The sequence below is a fragment of the Lathamus discolor genome, chromosome 3 (assembly GCF_037157495.1).
Source record: "Lathamus discolor isolate bLatDis1 chromosome 3, bLatDis1.hap1, whole genome shotgun sequence".
Taxonomy (NCBI): domain Eukaryota; kingdom Metazoa; phylum Chordata; class Aves; order Psittaciformes; family Psittacidae; genus Lathamus; species Lathamus discolor.
Genome location: NC_088886.1, coordinates 129,606,624 through 129,620,137, shown reverse-complemented (window position 1 = coordinate 129,620,137; position 13,514 = coordinate 129,606,624). Strand labels below are relative to the sequence as shown.

The 13,514-nt window shown below is 40.7% G+C and overlaps 1 protein-coding gene across 3 annotated transcripts in view; it reads right to left on the bottom strand.

Annotated features, from left to right (window-relative positions):
* The window catches only part of SORBS1 (sorbin and SH3 domain containing 1), a 171,599-nt gene that overhangs the window by 117,278 nt on the left and 40,807 nt on the right, over positions 1 to 13,514 (bottom strand). For 2 of the 3 annotated variants that reach the window (XM_065671689.1, XM_065671690.1), the window contains one exon: positions 9,787 to 9,845. The gene's annotated coding sequence lies outside the window, so the exon portion shown is untranslated. Of the gene's footprint in view, positions 1 to 5,136; positions 5,268 to 9,786; positions 9,846 to 13,514 lie in introns of all 3 variants that reach the window. The other variant, XM_065671688.1, reaches the window with a different exon arrangement.

Here is a 13,514-nt window from a genome sequence, read left to right as displayed (position 1 = left end):
CCGAAAAGTGAAAAAATTTGTGTCTGATTCTGAAAACATAATGCAGTTAATCCTGCCATTAAAACTTAAGATCTTATTTTGCTACATTTTGTATTACAGTTTTCATCAGCAATTGTTTCTTTCTGGAAACATTCATAATTATTTCAAATTCAACACCGAGAGGGAGATGGGAGTTGCAATATAAATGCACTGGATGGCTAAAACGTATCAAAACAACCACCTTTGGCTATTGGTTCTGGAATGGCAGGCACTGTATTACTAGTGATGATATCTTTGGAAAATTTGCTGTGATTTTATCAGTACACAGATTATTAACTTTGGCTTCTATGACATAATCAAAGGGTTCATGGGATCCTTCCCAAATTCTGCCACGTTTGACTTTTTCAGGTCATTTCTACAGTGTACCTTGAAAAACAGCTTTGTGTTTTCACAAAGATCACTGAAACACTTCTGGTGTACAACATCTAGTGGCCCCTCATCACAAAATCCTAAAAGATAATGAATAGCTACTGCCCTTTAACCAGCATCTGCAAGCACACCAGTAAGCCTCAGAAATCGGACACAATCCTAGATTTTAACAGCAGTACCTCAGGATAAGCTCTCAATTTCAGCCTAACATATATCATAGAATCACAGAATAGTTAGGGTTGGAAAGGACCTCAAGATCATCTAGTTCCAACCCCCCTGCCATGGGCATGGACACCTCGCACTAAATCATCCCACCCAAGGCTTCATCCAACCTGGCCTTGAACACTGCCAGGGATGGAGCACTCACAACCTCCCTGGGCAACCCATTCCAGTGCCTCACCACCCTAACAGGAAAGAACTTCCTCCTTATGTCCAATAAATTCCTCAGCAGTGATATCTTTTTTTAAAAAATAAGCACTTTCTCAACCAAGGTCAGCAAGTTGCCTGTGCCCAGCATTTTTCACAACCATGGAAGACAAGATTCATTTTGACTGATGTTGCCAGAAACTGCCATGCTTACACTGAAGTCCCATGGGATATTTTAATACCCATCTTGAGCACAGAAGGCTCAATTTTCTCAGGATCCATTAAACAATGCACATGTTTTATGGAACCAAACTGAGATTGACCTAACTCAGAAATCTGGCAGGCTGAAGCAACATGATTTAGCATCAGAGATGCTGAGCAGAACCTCAACAGTCTCAATCTGTTCTCTGGATCATGAAGCCTCTCCCTTCCAGCTAATTCCCCACCCACCCCGAAAGCACACTGCTGTGGGAGTGGCTTTTCTCACCAGGGAAGCGAAACTGTCTTTTAATGTGGTTCATGGAAAGTTTTGTTGGTTTTTTTTCCTCCAGCCCACCTAGGCTGGAGAAAAATACTCGTCCCAGCCAAAACCCAGTATAACTTTGCCCATCTGCAGACAGTTCTTTTCAACTTGCAAGGAAGCAATCCCACAACTGCAATTTCTTGTGGCTCATTTTGGGAACGGTGGTGTGGCACAACCACAGAAAGAGCTGTACTGGAATGGTTTGAGCACAGTTATGGTAGAGCAGTTTGAAATGCTTTCATCCAAAAAAAAGGTTTTACAAAAACAACCATTAGATCAGTTCTAGGGCAATTGTGGTATCTAAGAATAGGAAAGACCCTATGAATTCAAAGAGTAATAGAGACAACTGGATATATAGGATAAATTTTATTCCAACTTGTCCTTAATGATAACTATGGGATAACGGAACTGAGCTGTGGAGTATGAACAGTACGACCACCATGCATAACAAATGAATTTACTTCTGATCTGAAGTCTATCAGTAATATGAATCCTGTTATTACCTTCAATACCTGAACCTTAACATCGGTCTCTCATGGGCAACATGAAAAGGATATGAAGTCTGACAACCAGAGAAACAAGGCCAGTCTAATTTCACCAATGTAGAAGAAATAAAAATACTTCCCAGAAAAAAAGGACCTGGGAGATGCCACAGTTGATCATATAATTAATTTACACAACTCAAAAGCCTTTATCAGTACCAGAAGCCTCAGGGTCACATACAAGAAACCAATCAGCAATTCTGGGAAAGATGCAGCTGGACATCCCTCCTGGTTGAGAAGACATAAAGCAGCTTCCCCACTCCAGTGAGGCACCATTTTGTCTTTGCTGGGCAAGATTTTAGCTGCGTTCATTCTCGGTTTACCTGACCATATCCCATCAACACTAGAGCTAAAACAAGGGTGAAACTGGGGTAGGGGTAAAGTGGAGCATATTTCAGTGTCGGCCAGGACTTGGATCATTTTACACCAGTCACAAAACCACAGCTCCACAGAAGACTTAAAAGTTATTCTACAGTTTAGTGCAACAAAGTAAAAGCCAAGAGAACAGACTGAGTAAGCCAGGTATTTGAAAACAAGTATGATTGTCTGTAGTTCCAGAACAATGCACCTGGCACTTCTAAAGGCCTAGAACCAAACACCTGAATTTCGTCTTAACTGTTCTGCTCAAGGTCATCTAAAGAACTCATGGCACAATAAGAAGCAGAGCCTGGAAGCCTTAACCTACCCGCTTCGGCTGGCTTGATCTTCTCTAGGCATCTCACTTCCCTCCCTCCATGAGGAGCACACCATTTCTGATAAATCATTCTGTATGTTTACCACGTACACTGCTTTCAGCACAAGTTCAGAGCACCCTGTTCCTTTCCCTGAGATAGGTCTAGGTTAAAGGCAGTTGTAAGATCCACAGACACTCCAAATTTTCACTTTCAGTCTAGACTATAGAGGTGTCTCAATCACAAAGTTCCAGTCTGGGTCTTCCCTCAGTCTCTTTCTTTAATGTGGCAGAAGCTTTATCACTAGCTCTGCCTCCTCTCTGGATTTGGCTGAAGCCTTATCTTAGCTCTGCCTCCTCTCCTGTTTCTCACTACAGCCCTGGTGGTCCCTTGCATGCAGCACAGCTGCTTCCCCTTCCCTTCTGCTGAGGCTTATTTCTAAAACGTCTCCTTAGAGCAGATGTTTCCCATGTGTTTCACCCTTTATTTTCTTCCCCACCCCCACATGTTCCTATGCAAGTAATAATTTATCTGCTTGATGTTTCAGATCCAATCCCAAAATAGTAAGCATCCCTTAAACAACCTGGCCAGCTTGGTTGGGGCAGGCAAAAAATAGCGGTCTCTACCTCTTCCCCTACGATAATACACTGGGAGGAGACAAAAAGAAAGCTTAACCTTGGCACAGCCTTTGGTTCCTATTTCACCTTTAGACTATCAGCTTTGGCGTTGGTATTTTTTGGTTTTCTTCAGGGACAAAATTTTATTTCTTGGAAATATTTTGCTAAGCAGGATTAATATCTACATCATTTGCTACTTTTCCTTCTACATCATCCTTGTGGTTTTTTAGCTGCAACTTAAATCTTCTTTACAGATACAAATCTGAAGTTTACAGACACTTTACAGGTCCCATCCCCCTTTCTCTGTGACATTTCCTTCTTTCCAGCTGTCTTTCCTTGGCACCAGTGCCTGTAGCAGCAGTAGACTTTTATACAAATTACCTTTGCTCTGCTTCATGTTTCTAAACTTGGTTTTAGTATCAGTCCAATTCAAGCCTGTTTCACAAGCTTATGTTAACTGCAGATCAAACCTAAAAAGAACACAGCTGGATGGAGCCTGTAACCCCAATGCTAGGGTAATACAACTTCCTTTTTGGGGGAGAGGATGGGTACAGCCCTGCTTTGCAGTATTATGTTTCTCTGAGCAGGCCTACCCATTTCTGGCCAAGGCCTGAACACTGTCACTGGTCTACAAAAGAAGCACATAGCCACACTCTGTAGGCTGGTCAGCCAGCCCTGCCCCAAGGAGTAGGTAAGCATCAGACTATGAAGTACTAGCAGCTGCCAAGAGATCAGATCAGCAGAAGATCCCAAGCACTCAGAAACCTGAAACTAGAAGCTAAAGTCATCCAGAATTTATCCAAACCAGAGTCAAAGACTTCTGGATGGAGGCTTACACAGACACAGTCCACAAAATACTTCTCAGGAGGGGCTTCCTTCTTTAACATCCTGACTCTGGTCTCAGTTCCAAGCAGGGAGTACCCAGTAGCTATGCTGTTTCTCTGCATTCCACAGCCATGGCACTAACCACACTGCAGAAACACTCACAAATAGACTTGAGCTGACAAAGTCAGCAAGCGGGAGGGACAGCATGTACGGCCTTCTTGCTTCGGTGGCAACTGTGTCAGACAACAAAAGCCAGTGACAGGACCTCCCTTTTCTGACAGCAATACTTCTGGATTTGCTGTCTCTGTGCAAGCAGCCCTCCAATGTGTGATTTCCCACATTCCGTGAGTGCTCTGATAAAAATTGCTGCATTCAGCCAAATGTTTAGTTACTCCTCTGATATCTGCATATTAAAAATGACTGTGCTGGTGAGGGAAAGCAAAGAGAAGTGTAATGGTCTGAGAACATTAAGTGCAGTGCTGGGAAAAGAAAAAATTTGCTTTCTAAATGCCACACGCAGATTTTTTGCAGGGACAAAACGGGCACGTAGGCACTGAAAAGCCCTAGGCAAAGACCTTCATTTCACTTCCAGCCTTACCCAGAGTTTCCCTCCAGGACTTGAGCTGAGTCATTTTATCTTCCCATGTTTCATAAACAGGCAAAGTTTACATTAACACTACATATATCAAGGTTGTATACCCAGAGTCTTTCACTATACTTGCACTATGCACAGATCTGAGATGAAACCTCAAGGCACCACAAAACAAAATTGGCAGAAACCTGCATAATTTTGTAGCACTGCCATGTAATTATTCTTACAAATAATCTACTAAGAGCTTACGCTCGTTAGCTGTAATAGGCAAAAAGCTTCCCAGCAGTATGGGCAAGAGTGAATGCATCTGAATGATGCATTTGGCTGTGTCAAGATTGCTGTGGAGCCCTGCTGCTCCCAATACTGCCAACACACAGCAAGGAGAAAAAGTAGCACTGATGCCACTTCTTTCTCAACACCAAGTATATCACTGTTTCATGCACTCAAATTTGACAGTTTGGGTTTCTCAGACCAGAGAGAACCCTGTCTTTTTTGGGAGGGTTTATTTTAGGGCTATCTAGCTGCCTAGACATCTTTGCTCAGAGTCAGCCTCAGCATCACTATCTTTTCCTATACAGACCACTAGACTTACAGATTTACTGAGACTCCATTTGGCTGGAAGCTCATCATTGCAGTGTTTCCTGTAACTCCCATATAGGCCACATTCCAGGCAACAGGTGAAAACATCTGCAACACCATTTGTTTTTCAATTCCTTGATGTTACTGTAAAAAAAGAAAAGGAAGAACTGCAAGAAGCCATTAGAATTCATTATTAACTGAAAGAAAAGAAATTCAGTTCTGGAAGCACCAAATCAATAAAAGAAGCTTCCCTAGGCGGAAAACAGAACAAAAAAAAAAAAAAAAGTACAGAGCTCCAAAGACCAAGGCAAAGAAGGAACACTTGCATTTTGATCAGAGTAGACCAAAGAAACTATACTTACTGCTTTTCAAGACAGACACTTTGAAAGACTTTATTCCATTCAGCTAGTAGGCAGAGAATATTGATAGAAAACCACCCAAAGTGTCCTATCCTCAGTATCTGCAAGATGCTTTCAATCAGATCTGGATACGAAGCCATCTGTGCTTGAATGTTAAAAAGTGGCAAGATGGCCATTTAATAGTCAAGCTTCTCTCAGAGCTAACAACTGCTTTTCTATTCTTTACTACCTCCTAAATTTGTTGTATCACTTCAATTCCTATATTCGTTCTTGTTACACCTTCCAAATTGTTAGTTTCTAGACCTGCAAATCTCCTTCTCTAACCACTGCCTTCTCAGAAAACTTTTCTTTCAGGTATTTCTCACCCTTCCTCATATAAGCAGATGTGCTATTTGTCATCATCTAGGCATGATTTAGACCAAAGGCTCCACAGTGAAAAGAATGGGTCTCGTTTATGTTTATGAATCCTTGTCTAACTTTATGCTTCTGTATAAATGTTTAATAGGTACTAATGCATTAGCTGGAATAAGCTGTGTGCGCCGGTACTCAGTGAGACTATTTGGATATAATCCTTGCTGACTATCAGAAGCTTCTGGAATTAAAAAAAAACAAACAACCCCATGCAGTTGTTTGGTGATGCTGCAGTTTCAAAGCTAAAGGATGCAACAGTTCAAGTAGATAGCACTGGAAATGGTCCTATCTAGTCTTTCCAACTTTGAATTAGGATAGAGTTTGGGAGCTCAGCACTATGGATGCAGGGCTGCACTGAGATGCAACCATTGCACCTCATCTCCTTCACGTTAGCTACCTCTAGACCTCCATGTTAACGAAAGTTTAAACAAATATTTAAAATATCAGCTTTCTCTTTAATGTTAGCTGAAGAGTCTAGAATGGTCCTGTCCATTTTCACACCAGTCTTCGCCTGATTTTTCTCTGGGTTTCAGTGTATTATGTATCATGTAGAATTAACTGTGAAATAGAAACCCCAGTGGCAGATCAAATGCCTAGTTTTCGTTTCAGGGACCAAATAGGGCCCGAGTGATCCATCACTGACACCACACAGGCAACGAATGCTCAAGCAACCAGGGAATATATGATGTCTTGGCCTCAGGGCCAATGAATAAAATATGGTGATGCTAATGGAGAAAATCCAATAGGGCAGCAGGAGTGTCAGGCTTTCATGTCATCCAGCCTCAGGTTAACGCTCACAAAGACAAACCACATCACAAATTCCCACAACCTGTACAAATAGAAATCATTGAGGTTTGTTCTCTCTATATTACGTTGTTCCTAATGATAAAGTTGGTGATGACATATCTTATCCCATAATCTCAACAATTTGTGCACTGTTGACATGAAATCCAGAGATATAAAGAATCACTGTTGTGGCATGTTCATGAAAAAAGGAGCGTGGGATGGTGCCCATCCAGCCAGCACTGCAGCCTATGGTCGGCATCTCTTTCCTATTAATTTTAATACAGTTTCGCTAACAGGACTCTTAATATTTTATCCTTGAAAGAGATTTGACTAAGTGATGAATTGAGAAGGTTTTCCAAATTGCCAGTGTGTATTAGGAATCTAATGGAAGCAAGTCTAAAACTAAGCAAAAGACAACTCTATTCAGAAAAGTTCCTGTAACAGTGAAATCTATTGGACTTTATACAGTGTCTTCAGTGGCATAAAAAATACTCCACCACTTGGACCAAGCAGTAAAAAAATATATTGCAAGGAACACAGCTATATTAGCATGGCAGTAAAACAGATGAACTAATCTTTTCTCTTGACTTCAGGATCATGCATGACAAAATTTCAGTACTAGTCAAAATTTATTTACTTGCAACCAACACAATTTTTGGAGTTCAGATTCGGTGCAAATTATATCTCTCTGAGAGGAAAGGTGTGAGAAGTATTAAAAACAACAAACCACAAAAGCACCAAATCCTGGCCATGGCTCTTTTACCTATTCTAATTAGTGCCAAGAACACTTCCTCTGAAGATATTACCATTTTCATGAACTTTTCAGCTCATAAAATACCAGAGCTCACATGTAAGAGGATTTCCTCATGAAAGCTGTGCTCTACATGGCCAAATGACTTAGCAGAATCAAACTAAGATGGAGAGGGGGCCTTTAAACAGGCTAAGTTAAAGCACACTCTTTTTCAGAGACCAGGAAAAACAGAACCAAAACAAACCCCCTAAAACCCAAAAAACCCTCACCCAAACTTCTAAGCAGAAGAATGTAAACCTCTTTGTGAAGTCCTCATCGCTTTAGCAACATTATTTTCAAATTAAAATCACTGTTGTATCACCAAGTGGACAAATGGAACAATGCTTTTGTGCTTAATGAAGCTAATGTGAAACAAAGAGAAGATGGAGATCCATTTGTTGTTCTATTTTGTCTCTTCAGAACACAGTTTCAAGTGCTCAAACAAATAATCAAAAGAATATTTAACTGAGGAACTAATCTCATTTAATTAATTAATTAATCTCAACTAATTTAGAGCTCATAGGTTGTGGGAACTCTTGAAACTATTGCTGAGAGTATGCCCCTCCCTCCTCCACCCCCACCCCCACCCCCCTCGATATGTATTGGTTTTGTCAAGGAATCCAGACCTAATCCACAAAGTATATTTCTGTAGAAACCATAAAACTTCTTTCATTGCCATTTTGCTTTGTTTTCACTTCACTTAAAATGTAACGTCTGACTTCGATATAATTAATTTGCATGCATTCTAGTACTGAACAGATTTATGATTTTTTATTTTATTTATTGCATTTTCACAGAAGAGTCACATTGTCAAAAGCTTTCAAGAATGAATTGCTAGGCCTTGGGGACTAAAGAGCCCTTTAAGATTAGGGTCAAGCTAGGCATTTAGATTCAAACAACAATAAATAAATCCATTTGGAGACAAAGGCCTATTGTATACCACTCTTCCTGGAAAACCCATGGGTGGCTGAGAATTACTTGGGAAAACTTTGTGTGAATTAATCATTCTCAGTTCTTTCTTCCACACTGAAAAGAGGGGTCTACGGAGGAAGAAATGCATTGGTGAGTTCACACAGGGTCAGGGAATATCTGTTTTTCAAAATGCAGAACTAGAAAATGTTCATGGCTCTTGGGACACTGAAAGCAAGAACCAGCACCTTCCCTGCCCATGGCTCATTAACAACCTGGGGCACCATCAGCTGCAGCTACAAGGGGTGGTACGTTTAGAAGGTACAGTGGGAAGTAGTGCAGTAGTCAAAGCTTATGTGATAGTTCAAAGGACCACTTCCATCCTCTGCTCAAAAGAGAGGAAAAAACAAAAAAACCCCACCACCAAACCAAAACAAAAGAGTCCCACTGTCTCTCTTCATACATTGCTTTCTCTGCTAGGCAGACACTGTCAAACTGATATGCAGCATTCATCAGAAATTAGAATCTTACTCAGGAATTTTTCATTATTTTATATATATAGAAATTAATCACTGGGCTACGTATTTTTTTGCATTAGTTTAGAAAAAAAACACAGAAATATAATGAATTATGGGCTTTTACAGTAACACTTATAGAAAAAAACTATTCTTTATACTTAACTATGCAACCATATGTTAACAATTATTGCCATAAAAGCTATTTCAGTTCTTCCAGTTTTACAACAAAACTAGACATCAAGGACAGCTTTGAATGTTTGAACATCAGGCTCTTATTTACTATGTTATCCTATTTTTAGGTCAAAATTTTACATATCTGCTGAAAGCACTTTCTCTACATCAGGCAATTCTCCTGCTAAAACTGCTTCAGATACCAAGTTGATGAGGAGAATCAGTTCAACCTTGACTCAGTGCTTAATTAGAAAACAAATCCTTATAGATGGCTAGGAAGACTCCCAGAGTCAGCAAGAGAAGGACACCACACTTCCATTATGTCACGTTCTTTTCTCAGGAGTGGTAACTGAGTTAGGGTATAAACTTGGGGAATCATATTAATTAACAGACACTGACCATGATTTTGAAGTCAGTGTAGACCCGCTATTAAATAGCTCCACTCTTGTTCTGAAGCCCCTGAAACCAAGTGTTTATTCATTACCAGGTGGACCAATTTTGAACATCACTTAGTACAAGCAGGAAGGCACTGTTCTACAATTAACAAGCTTAGCTCTGTTTCAACGCAACTTTCTGGGAAGGAACTTTGTTTAAAATACTGCATTCACAAGTCAAGGAAGTAATCTTCTGCTGACAACTTTGAAACTTACTTTTCTGAAAGTTTCCACACTGCATTTGAGATGTATACTGGGGAGAGTAATGGTGCATAAAGTACATACCTTTGGCAGAGCTTGGAGAAAGAGAAGACCCAGCTCTACAGGTATGTTCTGGACTCCTCCTGGGAAAGAAAAAAGCTGTAAGTGTTATAGAACACAATAATCTAATGCAGCTGTGAGAAAAGTGAACTATAAAATGTTCTCTCAGACTAAAAGAAACCACCATCCTGGTGTCTGCTGGGAAATTTGACAAATATTTCTAGCCCATCTACTTCAACTAGCATTGCTGTCTTTTAAAGCTAAGAGTCACCATTTGTCTATGACTCAGCTTTTATGATGCAAGAGCATCCATGTTTGTATGAAACCCAAAGCAACATCATCTGTATTTATTACGCTGTAAAGAGAAACAGTGCCAAACTTCCAGCAACGCCCACTTTAGCTCCTGAAATCCAGAGAACTGAATGTGCTGCTGTTAGCACTTGGAGACAGGAATATGTTTTGATCTAATACATCAGACACAGGCTTGCTTGGAGACAAAAAAGCACTAGATTCCATAACAGCTTAAAATAGAGCCAAATATGAAAACACTGTATGCAACTTCAACTAAGCATCTTTGCATTTTTTCAAGAGTGTTCTAAACCTTCTAAAAATACCATGGAAGTTGGTAAATACTTAAATTCTCCTAGTTTGTCATATAAATAACAGCTTGATTGATGTAGAGAAATATTTGACACTACTCTTACCATGCTGTGTTTAACACAAAGTTACATGTGAATCAGGACTAGGACAATAGTTCTCATGTATAGAGAAACCTGCTGTATAGCTTTGGCCCTCACTATCTAGTCAGCTGCCTTCTTCCTTGCCAAGGGCAGAGCCTGTGGATACCGAAATGTAGAAATACATTTGGTGTGAAGCAGAGCTAGTTCTCTCCTGTGGAAATTATGCTGCTGCTGTTTCTCCATCTTGCAGTCTTTCAGGGAAGTGCCTCCTCCTGGCTGAAGATGTTGGCCTTTGCGTGTCTCTTATTCCAGGTCTCCCTAAGAATCAACAGGGAGCAGAGCTGCCCAGACAGACAGATCTGCAAAGGCTATTTAGAGTATTTCAATGAGATCTAAGCCCCGTAGAAGATCTGTTTTCAGAATCTCTGCTCAAGGCTAAATCTAGGTTTTTCTCACCTCTTTAAGGCCATATAGTTGAATTCATCTGCCAATCTCCACACCTGCAACAGATGCTCTCTCTATGTTTTCAAGAGCAGGTGATAGCAGCTGGGAAATTCATTCTCTGCTGCTGCCACCAAGGACAAATGTTTTGAAATACCAGCAAGCAGCAGAATTCAACTCTTACTCTCCAGGTTCACAAGCAGGGTCATGCTCCAAGCTTTCTTTCAGCCCATGCTACAGAGCCTCGGCACAGATAGAGCTCACAGTTTTGAATGTTCATTATACTTGGATTCTGATAAGGGAAATTTTACACCCTTTGTATGCTCGCAATGAAAAGCTGTCTGTTCTCAATACCAATGAATTTGCTTCTCAAACGGTAGATATGTAGGTACATCTGCATGGGGAAAAGACACCCGCTTCTCCCCAGTGGGGAAAGGTGCTACAGGATGAAAAGTATTAATCTGGCTGTATATATCATGTCCACATTTTCCTTTCTCATCCTTGAAGTCGGGACAGCTGGAGTCCTGAAGCAGGAGGATCTCTCAAACACACCTTATGCCACCAGAAAGGGCAGAAACCTTCTGCCCTTGCCTTTTTCCAACAAAATCACATCTCTCCAACACACCTTCTGCCACCAGGAAGGGCTCCTGCCTACAGGACATCAAATACTAGTCCATTGTCCTGTGCAGCAGAAGCTAGTCTGGGGAACTGCTTACACCAGATGCACAGCACATCACTACTTTTCTATCCTACTGTTGCTTTCTCAGTCACAAGATTTATGCATGTGTTGATATGTTCTTGTGAGTACTCCAGTCAGTGAGGAGTTTTTCCAGTCCCACAAGGTAAGTAAAATTCCCATCAACTTTGCTACCTTTCTCCCTCTCAGAAAGCAACCTGATTCACCAGCTACTTGAACCCAGAAGAACAAGGGGTCTAGGAACACCTCATCCCTCCTCACCCCATCTCCTCAGGTTCTGAGCCTCATCTTCCTCAAGAGTCAATAGATCAAGCTCACCACACTGTATAGTACAACCCACAACCATGCCATAGCACTGTTGGGTATACCAGTCAGATACTATGTGGTACCATTGGTACCCTAATGCCCCTTTCACCAGCAGAGACATTTGCCTGCATGCCTAGCTCAGCTGTCTGTCTTCCTGTGACACTCAGCTCTTGATTTCTCACTTACTGTCTGCAAAGCAGGAAGAGTAACACTATTCTACCCAATTTGAGTGCTATGATGTGCTGACATCCCTGTAGAGAAACTCTAAGAAAAAAAAGAGTCACACTAACAATGTCACAGCTGTATCTTCCCATTCTATCCTATGCTTACTCTGGATCAAATCCCCTAGCTACACCTATCTCATGCTCTGATGCTGGTGCTTACATGAAAACACAGAGGTTATTTTTATTTCCCCTGTATTAATTTATGAGGGTCAGATGTTGATTACAGGTTGTCTGTAATATATCAAACTTGGATTGTTTACCTGCACAAAAAGCTTTTTGACTCAAATCATGCCCTACACACTGCACAAATGCCTCTGAAAACAGAAACAAGACAAAAAAAGTCAGATTTCTTTAAAAACAAAAACAAAACCAAAAACACCCTGGGTGTTTTTGGCTAGAATGTAGAGGCAAAGGCTGAGAACTGGAAGTGAGATACATACACCCTAATTCCAGCAAGATTGCTCAAGGAAAATCATGGAATTTCCATACACCACAGGACAGCAAAATGACCAATTATACTGGAACAAGCATTGTTATGAATAGCAGTAATTGTACATGCTCCCATTAGATAAGTAACTCTGACACGAACTATTCTTATCTGATGTTAATTCAGAGCTCTAAAGGATTGTTGTTTCCATGGTTTTCAATGAAGGAGAACTTCTTTTAGAGTCCAATTAAGTTCAATCACTAACACATGCTTCCTACGGATATCCCTGAGGATCAGACACACATTGCAACTACATTCCTAACAGCCAGAAAGGCAGTAACAGCAAAATGAAACTCTGCTTTTAAACTGTTGATTTACATCTTGAAGACACAGTATCCACCATGTCACCTGCTCACTGCAAAATGGTTTGGTCAGGGCAAAATATGCACAGATTTCCTTTCTGGCAAGCACAATGGTCTAACTTTTGCTTAGGTGGCAGCCAGGCAGCTTCCAAATAGCTTGAGCAAGATGAGAGTACAGTATCTGAATTATTAACTTTTAAATTAAGTAGTATGCAAAATGTACAGAACATATGTTCTGACTGAGGCACTCTTTTAGGGCTCAAGTAAATTTTCTAAATTACTTTAAAGTATGAAATGTTTGGATATCCAGTTAGGAGCAGCAAAAGTACATATCCAAAATACCATCCATAAAGATGCTGCAATATTGAAAGTTGTTGGAGGTAGAAGCAGATATTCTGGGGAACCTTCCTTGCGTCTCATGCAGAAACCTCATTCATACTACTCCACTGCCTCCTCCCAAACCACCCTTTGCTGTACTTCCTAATTAACGTTCACCATAAGCTTTTAGCTTTTCACTTGTGCTCTGTTCAACCTCCAAGCAAACTTCTGCCACAGCTGTTAAGCATTCAAGCATTTAAGCTGAAACAAATTGAAGAGCAGGCAAAGAGAACGTAC